This window comes from Myotis daubentonii, chromosome 5 (assembly GCF_963259705.1).
Source record: "Myotis daubentonii chromosome 5, mMyoDau2.1, whole genome shotgun sequence".
Taxonomy (NCBI): Eukaryota; Metazoa; Chordata; class Mammalia; order Chiroptera; family Vespertilionidae; genus Myotis; species Myotis daubentonii.
This window is the reverse complement of record NC_081844.1, coordinates 49,542,478-49,558,212: the sequence shown is the minus strand read 5'-3', so window position 1 is coordinate 49,558,212 and position 15,735 is coordinate 49,542,478. Positions and strand designations below refer to the sequence as shown.

General features: G+C 34.8%; 1 protein-coding gene across 4 annotated transcripts in view; it reads left to right on the top strand.

Annotated features, from left to right (window-relative positions):
• The first annotated feature begins 9,926 nt into the window (after nucleotides 1-9,926).
• FSTL5 (follistatin like 5) overlaps nucleotides 9,927-15,735 on the top strand; it is a 596,568-nt gene continuing 590,759 nt past the window's right edge. For 2 of the 4 annotated variants that reach the window (XM_059697754.1, XM_059697753.1), the window contains exon 1: nucleotides 9,927-10,608. The gene's annotated coding sequence lies outside the window, so the exon portion shown is untranslated. The remainder of the gene's footprint in view (nucleotides 10,609-15,735) is intronic. The other 2 variants (XM_059697752.1, XM_059697751.1) reach the window with 1 other exon arrangement.

The window sequence follows — 15,735 nt, the reverse complement described above, 5'->3', positions numbered from 1 at the left end:
AAATTCAGTATATTCAATATAACTTTTGTTAAGTATTGATTCTATACTGTTGGCCAGGTATGGGCTAAGATTAGAGATCCTATAATGAAATTTTTCGTGGAGCATATAGTGTTGCAGACAGGATACATGCTTATATATGTAGTTACACATAATGTAATTAAAGCAGTAATTCTAAGAAATTAAAGATGCATTGACCATAATGTTGAGGTGCATAATTAAGACTACAAAGAGTGGAATCAGTAAATCTTCCTGAAGCAAGTTACATTTAATCTGTCCTACAAAGAACTAAAAAATTACAACGAAGTTTTGAGCTCTAACTATGATAGATGGAGGTGTGTTCAATAAGAAAAGGCACAAAAAAAGGAGAAGTTTTCAGTGTGGTAGATGGATTAAATTTGGGACATGTTTTGCTATAGATGCCTGTTAATTATTTTATTGCAATTGTATTATGATGTTTTAGGTTGGTCTTATTTGAGGTATTATATATTTATTTTTTGTGTATCTAATTTGAACGCCCTACTGTTTCAGACCTGATTTCTATTGCTGAAGGAATACTTAGAAAGAACCACCTAGAAAGAGAGTTGGTTCTTATTTTGGGTAAATGTGAGTAGGTGAAAATGAACTCCTTAACTAAAGGATAGTTAACCATTACAGAAAGTCTAGAAAAGAAGCTAACTCATTAGCTTTAGAGTAATTCACCTGGTCAGAATGGTAGAAAAGCTAACTTGGTTCAGGTCAATGCAGGGGAATCTTTTTTTGCCAATCTAATCTAAGCTTATTTTAGAGTGGGTTTTAAGAGGATGAGATTCATTTTACTAAATTCCAGGTACAGATGAAACCTAAGGAATATATAAGCCTCTCCATGAGGAGATCAGTTACATATTTCATTTAGGAAGCTAGAGAAATTAGCTAATATGTAACTAAGGTACATATATAACTATTCCAAAATCAACTCGGTTGCTGATATTTATCAATGAGTTTAATCTGTGTATGCTGTGGTATCATATTAACAAACCTCAAATCTCAAAGGCCTAAAACAAATGTCAAATTTTAGTGGCTTAAAACTACCAAGGTTTATTTCTTGCTCATGCTCTATATACATCATAAGTCAGTGTCACTTCTACTTATAATTCTTTCTACAAAAGTGGGCACATGTCTACACTCACCCACTCTAGACCACAAAGTGTGATTCAAACACATTAACAGGAGGAAAATTGGAATTATGCAGAGTAGCATTAATGAATACAGAAGAATATTGTGAAATCCTAATACATGACATAGAATTGTTCTTAAGTTTCTATATGGGCATTGTTTGCTTTTATGAGTTTTATTTATTTTAAAAAATATTTTTATTGATTTCAGAGAGGAAGAAAGAGGGAGAGAGATACAGAACCATCAATGATGAGAGAATCATTGATCAGCTGCCTCCTGCATGCCTCCTACTGGGAATCAAGCCTGCAACCCAGGTATCTGCCCTTGACCAGAATGAAACCCAGGATCCTCCAGTCTGCAGGCCAACGCTCTATCCACTGAGCAAAACCGGCTAGGACTTACTAGTAAGTTTTAAATCATTTCTGTATAAGCTTAATAAATATAGAAATGGACACTAATGGATTGAAACTGCAAGAAAAGTGTGTCTGTTTGGCCCCTAGCATATTTTTCTCCAGACCCTGCTAGTACCATTCGTCAGAACAAACTGGGACAGCTGCTTTGGCCCATATGCTCTGGAAAGATGTTACATACAAGGAAGGCTAAAATGAACAAGAAAACACAAGGAATAATTGCTCACTTCACCAAACTTGTCCTTACTTCTCTTTCAGGATTATCATTTTCTACTTGTGATATTTCCCTACTAATTTCCACCTGCGATCTTTCATATATACTTCTAATATTGTTTATTTTGTTAATTATACCTATTATAAATTTAGTTATATAGTTATTAATTTATATGCTATATTATATATTACACATATTTATATTATATTTATATTACATATTACACAAACATACACAGATGCTGGACTTTAAAATCCAGATTTTTTCTTCATCCTTTCTCATTGTTGTGCCAAATGTTTAGCAAGTGCCTATGATATTTTTGCAAAATTACCTCTATATCTTGCCAGATATACAAATTATTTCCACTTCTAACAGTATATAATCTTACACAATATAATCTTTCTGAACTTGAGATTTATAGCCATATTCTCAATATCCTTATACATTCTACTCAAAGATTACCATGTAAAATGTTACTGTGTACTTCTTTTGAATGTAAAAACACAATTATTTTGACATTCCTGAAAAATTCCTAAGTTTAAATTAAAAACTGAAAGCAGCTAATCCAAAGAGTGATATACAGATTCTAAGAGACAATGCAAATTTTGAGAATGTTGAAATGTAAATATTATGTTACAAAAGTTTATAAGACTGACTTCCATACCATATTTCTTTTCATGTATTTGATTAACACTTTAAATTCAACAGTACACATGAAAATTTTCCATCACAGATTTCTTTATTATCATGTATTCAAATCATTGTTTTCAAACACAGAATTCTAGGATTTACACTGCTGTGCTATAATTTTCATATGCAGTACTAACATTGGCCAATAGATGTCCTAAGAGATCTCTTAAACACAAAAACTCTAAGAAGTAAAATTATCTGTTGAAGCATCAGGAAATTCTTATGCTTTATTTTCGTAGTTCAATTACACTTGTGAAAAGGCGCGTTTTTAGATTCCAAAGACTCTTAAGATTAACAAATAACAAATTAGCTCCCCCAAACAGTGATTATTAAAATAATAGAAGAAAGACAAGAAAAAAAAATCCAGAATTGACTTAAAAAAACTACAGTGAAAGCAGTGACACATCTAAACCACTTAAATTGATTATTTCTAATTTTAGTAAATTCAGCCAAAACTATAGTGTGTAAATATCATTCTAATGATAATCACAGAAAAAGAGAAGATTGACTTATAAAGAGTTTGCTTGAATAAGCTGATGCATTTAGGTTTTTCTGATTTTACTACAGTTCCTATCATTTTCTATAACATAGCTATTAGCAGGGAGTGCATTGCGTTCTACCAATGGGAACTATTTTACTATAGTTGTCTACTTCTAGATTTTTTAACATTAAGGTTTATTTATAGAAAAAATTACTCAGATATATTTGTTATATAAATCTGGGAAAATAGAACTAGATTTTTTTAAATTTACTTTTAGTTCATATAAAATTTCCTCTAGATGTTATGTTTTCTTTTCTACTAAGGACCAAATGATTTTCTTGTAGGCTCATGTCTATATCTGTCATCTTCCTAATGAAGCAATCTCAAATTGTACAGACAGGTGGCTACAGAAAAACACTTTTTAATTTATTCAATTATACTTTCTACAAAAATATCTTCTTAATTCTTCATTTCATTTGAACCTCCCTTTTATAGAAACACACATTTTGACACAATGCATAAGAGATGAGAATTCTGTACATGGACATATTGATGGATGACAGCTTTTATTAAAAGCTTATTCACATTGTTTCCTGACTAAAAAGAAATAGAAAATATTCTTTACCAAGCCAAACCAAAACGGCAAAATATAGCTCTGGGGAAAATTCATAGTTTTATAACTTTGAAGAAGTATGTTTAAAAAGGAGTTATTAAAAGAAGAAGATAAAAGTGTGTGGACTATTTTTTAAAATATATTTTTATTGACTTTAGATAGGAAGGGAGAGGGAGAGAGAGAGAGTAACATCAATGATGAGAGAGAATCATTGATCGGCTGTCTCTTGTAGGCTGCACACTGGGGATCAAGCCTACAACTCAGGCATGTGCCCTAACCCAGAATGGACCTCCTGGTTCATAGGTCAATGCTCAACCACTGAGCCACACCATCTGGGCAAAGCCATGGAATATTGAAAATTAGATTAGATAACACAAAACTGAGTCTGGTAAATCTGCCTGTTAATGTTAATTTCCCTTAATAGGCTAGGTAAAGATCTAGTTTTATTTTTTACTTCAATTTAGAATATAAAACTTAAAAAGTTAAGGATCCATGTTTATCATAAGAAAAAAATGTTAGATTAGTAGGTCTTCCAAACTCTGTACTACCTTTTTTTGTACTACTTTTCATTATAGTCTATAGTAGTCCTGTGAATAGCCATCAGAGTTTACTTTTTAATCCAAATTCAGAATTTCAATTCGATTCCAAATTATTGATGATAATTATTGACAACAATGAACCCCAGATTATTGATGATATGAGCAAAACTGTTCCTTAAAACTCAACCTAGATTGTTCTATTTAATGCTGTAGGATTTAGCTTTCCAGTTAAATAGCATTTCCTGAAACATGTTCTATTGATTCTGTATTTTTTAAAATATATTTTTATTGATTTCAGAGAGGAAGGGAGAGAGAGAGAGATAGAAACATGGATGATGAGAAAGAATCATTGTTTGGCTGCCTCCTGCACGCCCCCTATTGGGGACCGAACCCACAACCCTGGGCATGTGCCCTTGACTGGAATCGAACCCGGGACCCTTTGGTCTGCAGGCAGATGCTCTATCCACCAAGCCAAACCAGCTAGGGCAATCATTTCTGTATTTAATATTATCTCCATACAGATATATGTCAACCAGTTTCTTGGACCAATAACTTTTATCATGTTATACACTTGCCCAGGTTCTTGTGGAATTTGAAAAGCCTATTTGCACAGTGGGAACTAAACAGTTCATGTGTCCATTGATCTGAGAATTTGATGGAGAGGATAAAGAGTTATATGCACATTTTAGCATGTTATTTCTGAAAAAGACGGTAGGTCCGTTATGAAATGTACTATTTTGATGGTGTAGTCATGAGTTAAAATTATTAAAAAAAAATCTCCCTTAGTGTGTCTCCCTGTGTAATAAATATTAGTAAGAAAAGTGGACTTTCATATTGCTGGTGAAAAATGTAACCATTTCTTATTCAAAACTAACACATTACCTACACTATGATAGACAGTGGAGACAAAAAATAAACATAATCCCATTGTTCAACATATATTAAGAGATTTAAAAATTTAACAGTCTCATAAAAACTGTGGTTTATTGCAAATAACAGGCAAAACACCGTGTGTGTGTGTGTGTGTGTGTGTGTGTGTGTGTGTGTGTGAGAGAGAGAGAGAGAGAGAGAGAGAGAGAGAGAGAGAGAAACTTAATAGTATTCTTCAGTCTGTAGCTTTATATATTAGTATTTAAGTTTTGACTCATATCCTAAACCTTATGTCCACATTTTAAAGAAAACATATTTGAAAGTCCTCTTTAGTGAAGGCTTCTCTCCTGATCCCACTCCCACTGCCATACACACAAAGTGCATTTAAGATCACAATTCTGGGTTAGCTAAGAAATTTAGACTTACTAGTAAATGCAGTGCATCAGAATTCCACTCAATAATATAATACTGCACATAAATATTCCATGACATGGCAGACATATCATTAATAAATGTTTTATTAATAGAATATTAAAATAAAAGATCAGTAAAGAGAAAGGCCCTGAGGAAGCAAGAGTTAGAAAGGAAGAAGGAAAGAAATGATAGAAGTAAGAAAGTAAAACAAAAGAGGAAGTTAAAGAGAGGAAAATGTATACTCAAGTATCAAATATTCTAAAAATTTTGTAAAACTTTGCGTATTTAGCATTTGGAATTGCCATTAAAAACCTAAAAAAGCAAGAACATAAATTATTTTCAGAAATTATTTTTTTTCATGAGAACTATTAAATGAAGCATTCACTCTTTAAAAACACTATGTTCAGTATGTGTCATGAGAAAGCAAATCATATAGAAGCTCATTTGCAAGAGTTGAGATCTCTAACAGACGTATTTTATGCTTATATTGTAATTGTTTTTACTCTTTTTAATTAAGGAAGGGTTGGTCATTTATGGCTATGACTTTTTCCCTGTTCTGCTTTATTTTAATCTTTCAAAATTAAGAATGAAAATTTCTTTAAAAATGTAATGAATATTTGCTTTTAAAAGTAATCATGTTCTGAATTTGAAGCAAACCTTCTCATAATTGACTTAAAAAATTAACGAAGTATACCCTGTTATTATCTTTGGAGTAATTCTAATTACTCATGTACTACAAATACATTATAATAATTATTATTTGAAAGGAGCTTGTAAAATCTGATGCCACTACAGGAGTCCAAATATAGAGAATTGGAAGGAAATATGATTAAAAGCTAAATCTTTCATACAAGTATAAGTAAACACATTCAAGACAATAACACAATGATCTTTATAATTTCTATTACATTTTAAGATGTTCATGTAAGTTACCTAAATTAAAATCCTTAAGTAGATATTGGTTATTCACTTTAAACATATTTTCCTTGAGTATATTTACTTAATATTTTTGTCATCTTTCCAGTGGCAATTTACAACTAAAAATCCATTTAATCACTTTCTGCATGCCTTACATTTTATTGTTACTTTACAATTACTTTAAATATCCTGAACAGTAATTAAATGTATGAGACGATTAAAATATTGCTTATATAAAAACAAGTAAATACTGGAATAGACTCATTCAGTCATCTCTTAATTTCATTCTGGGTAGATAAAATTTATTTTTTGACCTCATTAACCTATTCCTTGGTACTAGTCACTGGTCCCCTTTCCACACTTCCCAAACAACTTGCCCTCAGGTACCGTTTTCACATTCTTAGTAACAGATGCCAACTTATTGCACCTTAGGGTAATGTTCTTAAAATCTTTCATTCTATTCTACAATTTTCTGAAGTTTTCTAGTTCTACTATATAGTAACAGAATGATATAAAAGTAAGGGACTTTAGAGATAATTTAGTGCAGTCCCCAAGAGCCAATTAGGACAGAACAAAGCCTGAATCCCCTAGGAAGGTGCAGTTGTCCCAATACCTTTCTGAATGTGTGCATCTTCATGAATATATCACACATAGTTCTATTGCTTTTCCTTTTTTTAATCTAAAATTTTTATTGTTTAAAGTATTACATGAGTCTCCTTTTCCCCCCATTGACTTCTCCCCACCCCCTTTACCCCCCAGCACATGCCCTCCCCCCCTCCACCCCCCCCCCCCCCACACACACACACTGTCTGTGTTCATTGGTTAGGCTCATATGCACGCATACAAGTCCTTTGGTTGATCTCTTACTCCCTCACCCTCCTCCTTCCCTCGTAGTTTGGAAAGTCTGTTCGATGCTTCTATGACTCTGGTTCTATTTTTGTTCATCAGTTTATGTTGTTCATTATATTCCACAGGTGAGTGAGATCTTGTGATATTTACCTTTTTCTAACTGGCTTATTTCACTTAGCATAATGCTTTCCAGTTCCATCCATGCTGTTGTAAATGGTAAGAACTCCTTTTTTACAGCAGTGTGGTATTCCATTGTATAGATGTACCACATTTTCTAATCCACTCATCTGCTAATGGGCACTTAGGCTGTTTCCAAATCTTAGCTATGGTAAATTATGCTGCTATGAACATAGGGGTACATATACTATCCTTTCTGATTGGTGTTTCTGTTTTCTTGGGATATATTCCTAGAAATTGAGGAAATTCCATATTGTTTTCCATGGTGGCTGCACCAGTCTGCATTCCCACCAGCAGTGCAGGAGGGTTTCTTTTTCTCCGCATCCTCTCCAGCACTTGTTTGTTGATTTGTTGATGATAGCCATTCTTACAGGTGTGAGATGCTGTTTTGATTTGCATCTCTCAGATGATTAGTGACTTTGAGCATGTTTTCATATAGCTTTTGGCCTTCTGTATGCCCTCTTTTGACAAGTGTCTATTTAGGTCCTTTGCCCCTTTTTTGATTGGATTGTTTATCTTCTTTTTATTTTAAGCTGTATTAGTTCCCCTATTTTCTTTGTCTTTTTTTTTTCATCTCTCTCTCTTAGAGATGCGAAAATGTTTTGTTTTTTTAAATTTCCATATTTGAAGCATAGTTTTGTTCTCAGTTTCATCCCCTTGGGCTTTTGAATAATTTTTTGCCTGCTTTAATTGAATCCATAGCCCCAAACAATATGATCACTGAAGTGAACTGCATATTGGTGTCTACTAAACAACGTCTGACACAGACTTTGGTAGCATTTTATAAGAATTTTTGTAACACACTCTATATATTTCTACCTTGAACTTTTAAGTCTTTGCTGACATTCTGGCATGTTGTCATTAAGCAGAACAAAAGATGCCATGTGACATTTCCAAAAGAAGCATAAGATAATGTGCTTTGATCAGCCTAAGTACAGGTTATACAGTTGGCTCTATTGTTATTGTAACTGCAGAAGGACTGTCTGCCTCTAAAAGTCAGTTTTCATGCCCTACCCTGGTGTCTGAAATCAGTATTGGAATCACTTGGGGAATTGAGGAGCTTTTAGAATGTCTATGTGTGTGTACATTTATGTAATAAGCAGAGCAGAAAGGCATGGCACTTATCATTTACACATTTACATAAAATCAATAGTTGTCAGAGAAAATCAAACATTGCAAATTACCTGGAAGTAATATGGCCTAGACGTGTTGGAGTGATGTACCCAGAAAATTTAATATTTGGGAAAGAAATGGACAAATTCTATAAGAAAGCTGAAAAGAAAGGTTTATGTAGAAAATTAATGTAATGCAGAGAAAATTCCCTCAAAAGCAAAAATACTTCCCCCACTCAATTTTGCTCCTATTTAAGTGAATCTTAAGAAAAGAATTGGATATATATGCCCACAAAGCAGATCTGCTTCCTTAAACAATTTCTTGAACACTGCAGAACATCGAATTTATTAATTATTTTCCTCACAGGAAAAATAAACAAGTGTATTCATTCCAACAGAGTCCCTGAAAACTCATGAGTAGATCCAGTGCAAAATTATATTACTCTCCAGGAATATAGCACCTATGAGTATGTATGCATTTTGGTGGAAAACAATGTTTTGAATGCTATAAAAATTCTTGAATAAACTTTTTAATGAAAGAAGTTCTAACCAATTTGGTAAAATTTAGGCTTAATTTTAATTGCCCCCCCCCCCTTTTTTTATACAAGTAAGTCCTGATGGCTGTAGGTGGGACATGGGGATATGTGAGTAATAAGCCTTTTGGATAGTTGGCCAGTTCAGTTCGCTGTTTGTTTACAAGTTCAAGCAGTCAGGAAAGCAGTCAGGAATCAGCTGGCACGGCATCCCCTCTTTCTTTGCTGTCAAGGCCCTTCAAGCCTCACTGGGATAAGAAACCTCACATATACTGAGAGGATTGCTAAAGGCTATGAAATGCTTCCGGCATACCCCATCTTTCATAGAACAATTTGATATATTAGACCTAATAAATATTGCATAACCGTCAGGATTTTGGCAGTGGAAGGGGAAGCTGAGAACTTTCACTGTTTTCATCACTAAATGATTTTTATTTTTAACCCTGTAATCTCCAACTCCATTTGGCTCGACGATACAGTTAAACCATGAGAATAAGGAGGGAGAGTGCTGACATTTTACAGGAAAATACATGAAGTCTGATCTATGTTATGCAGCCCTCATAGCAAACACTAAGAGAAGATTCTGTTTACGAATGATGATAAGCACTGCCAGCTTCCTCATTTTCTCCTGGTGCTCAAAGCATGTTTTTCTCCAGAACAAGTTTCTGCTGCAGCGACTCCCTCTAGCAGTTCTGTGAACCGAGGAAAAGGGAACGGAACACCAAACACATCCTTCCCAGTAAACAAATGGAGGGAAAAGCAGGAAAGTTTGACCGCGAAGATCAAAAGGATCAGGGGACTGTTTTGGAGTGGCTGAACAGATTCGCTCTGTTCCCCAGTGGCTTCCCGCCCCCGCCCAGCCTCTCCTCTCCCGGCGGCACCGCCTCCTCCCTCCTCGCGTCTTCCTACGGGAGCTGCTGTGCCCGCGGAGGGCTTCGGATGCTCGGACCGGCAGTCCCAGGGAAAGCAGAGGCTGTTGCGGCACCGAAAGCATTCAGTTTCTTCAGGACTGCTTGTGAATGGCGCGTGAGGTCCAGTGATGCCCACGCTGATCAGAAGTCTGGAATTTCTCCCCCGGAATGCCTCAGCTGACCCCAGCAGAAGCCAAGTCACAGGGGTGGCCCCGCACCTCTCCGTGAGTTGATATGCAAAATAGTTACGTCAGCTGTGGGGGCGGGGCACGCCCGGTTGAGTGGCAGCAGCTCTTGCTTAGGGAGGAGGTGCTAGAATCAGCCTGGTTCAGTGACTGAGACAAACCTGGAGGTGAGAGGAACTGGTGCTGTCCGCTGTGCTGTGGGTGCTGAACCTGGGACGCGAGCAGACCAGTTGCTCAGGCATCTCGAGGCAACGCCCTCTTGCACCCTCTGTGCCCTGCCGGACCGCTTCGCCAGCAGGACTATATCAACTTGACAAAGGAGTGTGGTAGCGGACATGGGAGAGAGTCCTCTCTTTGCCACCTGGGCGCTCATTCAGGCGTGACTTTGGAGATTTCTATAGTTTTAGACCAAACTATTTTCATCTTTTCCCAGCTAAGAGGATCTTTTTAGTTTTTTTTAATTATTATTTTTATTGTTATTTCTATTTCCACACCTTTTAGGGATCTTTCTGGGAGACTTTTTTTGACTGTTAAAATAAGGTAAGAAAAATATTGTTATAAATTATTATAAAGGGGGGGGATTCAGACTGCTATACAAAATTTAAAAGCAAGTTACGATTATTTTTATAATTTGAAATGGTACTTTTGGCAATGATTGCAATAATTACTTAAATGATTTTTATCATTATTATTAAAAGAACATCTATTGGTAATTATGCACTGGATTCTAGAGGGGAAATTGAGGGCTTTGCTTTTTGTGTGAAGTTAATGTCATCATGTTACATCCTGTTTTATAAATATAAACATTTGTAGAGCAACACTTCCAGCATGGCTCAAGGAGCAGGAACAATTCAATGCAAGCCCCCAAATATGTTAATAAATTACAGTAAATAAATCAACCAACAAGTTGTTTAAAACAAATGTATTCTTAAAGACATATGTGAGTGGACTAATTTCTGATTTATTAATATTACCTCTGGTATCTAAAGCATAGACTACAAAGTGCAGAGCTCTCTTAACATGTTTGGAGGGGAGGTGCTAGGAATAGGAGCATTTATACCATGCTGGGTTTATTTAGATGTATTGTTATGCAGCAGATCCAAATAAAACTTGTGAAACTCAGTCTCTGAAAATTCTATACCCCAAGGTCATGTGCATTTCCAAGTTGGGAGCTGTTTGTTCTGCTGTTGACTAGTAAATGTCATCCCCTCCCACCCCCTCAGGTTAGAGTTGGATGTAAATGGGAAGCTCTGATTTAATAATACAGTTTTAGCTTGTATTATAGTTGCTATTGCTGTTGGTAATTGAATGGAACTCAGAAGTGTGGGTTGAGAAAATGTCTCGCTATTTCAGCAATGTTTAACCTCTTGCATGCTTAACAGAGAGCTTTTCTCTACTTAGAAGATTTTCTTTTGAAGCTATTTTCCTTTTGTCAATTGGCAGTGTGTTTTGAGTGTGTTTGGAGAAAGAATTCAGTACAGAAAACCACCAAATAGTACTTCTCACAGTGAATGATTATTAAATGATAGAAGTTAGCTGGTGCTGTGTGTTTTTCATTACTGTTCAGACTTTGAAACACATGATGGCTTGTTTGATAGATAGAATTATGATCTTTCATTTATGACATTTAGTGACATCAGATTAAGTGTAAATGATGGCTGGGAAATGATTGGGGTAGGGGTTTCTTTGCCTTTCATGGGAGAGAGTTCACGTTGCAACCAGTGTGCTATATTTATAGGAATGGGTAAAATAAAAGCTGTTGCAGGGTTAGTAATTATTGCTTAACTGACTAAGGCAGTTTCAGCAATTAAAGATTACACTGAGTTTAAGTATTTTTATATTTTTAATTATAAAAATTTCTACTCTAGTTGCATTATACTTACAGGGATGAACTTTGGCTTTAGAGTTTATAATTTAAAATAATTCCTCTGGGTAGAGATTTTTTATTTTATTTACAGCACAGTCCTACACAAGAGTGATTTTTACAAGGAATGAATATTATTGCAAACACTAGAGGTCAAATGTAAATCCCTTAAAGGTTTTTTCATGTTTTGCCCTAAGCAGATGTTCTTTGTAGGATTTATGCCAGTCATGTGATCTTACATTAAATATTGCTACAAATTCTTATAAACAAGGCAGGTAGAGGAGCAAAACAGGGTATGTGAAACACTGAGCCATGAAGCTGATACCAGACTTCTATAAATTTATGTAGCATCATTCTTCTGTACATTTTTCATTTTGTCTTTAAACTTAATTATCTTGGTATATATATTTAGACTTTGGAATTTCAAACAGAATCGTGGCTTCTTTTAATTTTAGTTTTATTTTCTTTTATTGAAACATCAACATATATTTTACTTTGTAACTTACTTGAAAGGCAGTAACACACACACACACACACACACACACTATATTCACCCAATTGTATGAGTATCTCATTGACTTCTTTTTGCATAAAGTTTTCCAAGATGTATGTCTTTGTTTGAGTATGAATGGTTATCTTGAACAACCAATACCTGGAATTCTTTCAGATGAAGTTTCATATTGTCAGAGTTTGATGCTTAAATGCTGAAAGCAAAATATTTGACTGGCAATAATGAAATCAGCCAAAGGTAGATTCAATTAAATTGAATTTTTTTTAACATATTTGGCCTTTGTATCTTATTTCTGAAGAGATAAAATGAGTTTACCATAATTAGCCCAAATTTAGCATATAGGAAATACTATTTGGAAACAGCATATGATTCCTACTGTAAACAAATAAAATTACCATCTTTGAAGACACCTATGAAATATATTCAAATATGGCCCTTCATTAGTTCTTTGTGCCACATAAATGACCATGTTTTGGAGTTATAAGCTGTCCATGTAAAATTCAAGGGAATGTTCAATCCAGTAATGGATAGCCTGCTAAAGCACTAATTCATTTCCTTACATAGGCACTGCAAGTGTATATAGCACTTTTTACTTCAAGATGATGAACTTTTACAAAGTGCATAGAAAAATTACTGAAATAATTCAGTTATGTTATATGATATGCTCAAGTTGTATTTCTTAGTTGTTTCTCAGTTTCTTAAAGCACATTGAGCTAGACAAAAGTAAAATTAAAAAGTATGGCTGGCCGAGACCGGTTTGGCTCAATGGATAGAGCGTCGGCCTGCGGACTGAAGGGTCCCAGGTTCGATTCCGGTCAAGGGCATGTACCTGGGTTGCGGGCACATCCCCATTGGGGGGTGTGCAGGAGGCGGCTGATCGATGTTTCTGACTCTCTGTCTCTCTCCCTTCCTCTCTGTGGAAAATCAATAAAATATATTTAAAAAAAAAAAAAAAGTATGGCTGGACAGATGTCTTTCTTTCTTACAAATAAGATAACTGTGTTTGGTGGGATTTAATCTAAAGTTGAAACAGTTTGGGTTATGAGTTATCAAGGCTACATATTTATTTCTTTTTTATGTACTAACATGTTCAATAGAGAAATACAGAAAATAATAATAAGCCTAAAATATGCTAAAAAGTTTGAGTGAATTGACTTTTTAAAAGTAACATTAAATTACATTCAGGAAATTATGCTAATAGTAGTTTATTGACAATTTTTTTCCTTAATGCTCATTTATCAATGCGACCAAAGACCCTGAATAGTAGGTTCCTATGCGTCGTTCATATTTGCTCAAAATCACCCACCATACTAACTTTAATATTTTTATTACTTAATATATTACCAAGTTCAAAAGACCCTTATGAATAAATAGGCTAGAAAAAAGTACTTCCTGTTGTGAATATCATTGTAATAGCTCTTTGAACAATTATCCTTTGCCAAACAGACTTAATCACTTCTGCTTCAACACCTCCACTGTCCTTTGGGTATAGTCTACTTGAGGTGAGCTGTAGAATCCCTAGTGGAATATCCTAACTTTTCCATCAAATAGGTCACCACAACAAAACAATTAATCCCTCTGAGCTTTAATCACCTTGATGTCAAGGAAGTTAATATTATTGTAATGGATGAGATAGTGTTTTTGGTAAATTCAGAATTCCAGGATTCCAATGGGTTTTCTGAAAGAGGAATTAAACAATAGTATAAAGCATGAAAGTGTATGCATGTGTGAGTATAATTTTGGTAGATTCTCCTCTACCAATAACATGCAATGAGAATGATGTGGAATATTTAAGTTCAACAATAGCTGCTTAATATAACAGTAATTTACATAATAAGCTATCATACAATATATACATTTTAGTAGCAAATATGTCATCAACTTATTGCTATTTTTTATTTAGGCTAGTATGCTTGAGCGTGCACAATTTTTTGGCATGAAAGTGTATTCAGGAGCTCTCATGCTGATTGACAAGGGAAGGGGCAATTAGAAATGAAAGTTTGCCAGGAATTAGAAAGATAATAGATGTGTACGTAACAAAGAGTTTAGAGTACTACACTGATTCTGAGAAAATATGAATTCTGAAAATTATTCTCTAAAAAAGACATTTCAGGTTTACTTCCTACACCTCTTTGGGTAATAAGCCATATAACTTCTAAGGGACAAAGCCTGGATATTTCTACACCTAAAACATTTTTTTTTAAATATATTTTATTGATTTTTTACAGAGAGGAAGAGAGAGGGATAGAGAGTCAGAAACATCGATGAGAGAGATACATCGATCAGCTGCCTCCTGCACATCTCACACTGGGGATGTGCCCGCAACCCAGGCACATGCCCTTGACCAGAATCGAACCTGGGACCCCTCAGTCCGCAGGCCGACGCTCTATCCACTGAGCCAAACCGGTTTCGGCCACCTAAAACATTTTTATTTCGAAGAAGAACAGCTTAACTTTGAACTCTCTTTATGTAATTAATATTAATTTAATGTGAGTTTTGATATCAAATTATGTAAATCTCTAAAGCAAAGTGGTTGCTCAGTGAGTTCATTTGAATGTCAATACAGAGAATATTTTTCCAACTCATAACTAGTTCTTAGCATTGCCAGCAATTCTCAAGCACAATGCAAAAGATTTGAAAATACTTTTTAATTAAGTTTTATTTATATATGTTCATTGTAATTGACAGTTAAGAGAAAGTTTCTTTAGTGATATATTTTCTCTGTGTATCACCAAGGTAGTAATTAAAATATTCGTACAATAGCAATTAAAACATACAAACCTGAACTATGTTCCCCAAAGATGTTGATGAAATGGAAGTAATTTACCTTACATGGTTGGACCACTTCCACAGAACACATTAGATAGTGTTTTAATGACCACCAGGGACTTACTTTTCCTAATTTCTAAAACCCCAAAAGTGAAGGTTCTTGCTCTTATGCAGAGACAAATGCCGCCTTGAACTCTATGGTAATGTGGCCCTTTTTCTCAAAGCCACCATAATTGCTCTGACCTTGGTGTCAACCAGACTCTGCACTGCCTCATTGAGGTTTCAGAAGGTGGTCCCATTCAACTTTCTAAAGGAAGAGAGTCAGTGCGTTGTTACTATTAAACATGTTTGAGGTTTCATGATAGAATACCATAGATATTTAAGCATAAGGTCTTTGAGTGTTGATTTGCTTATACATTTAAGACGAGGAAGAAGACAAAAAAAAAATCCCATCCAAAGTAATACTATTTATTCATATTAGGCCATATCATCCATATTAAGTCATTTAACATTTACATCACCA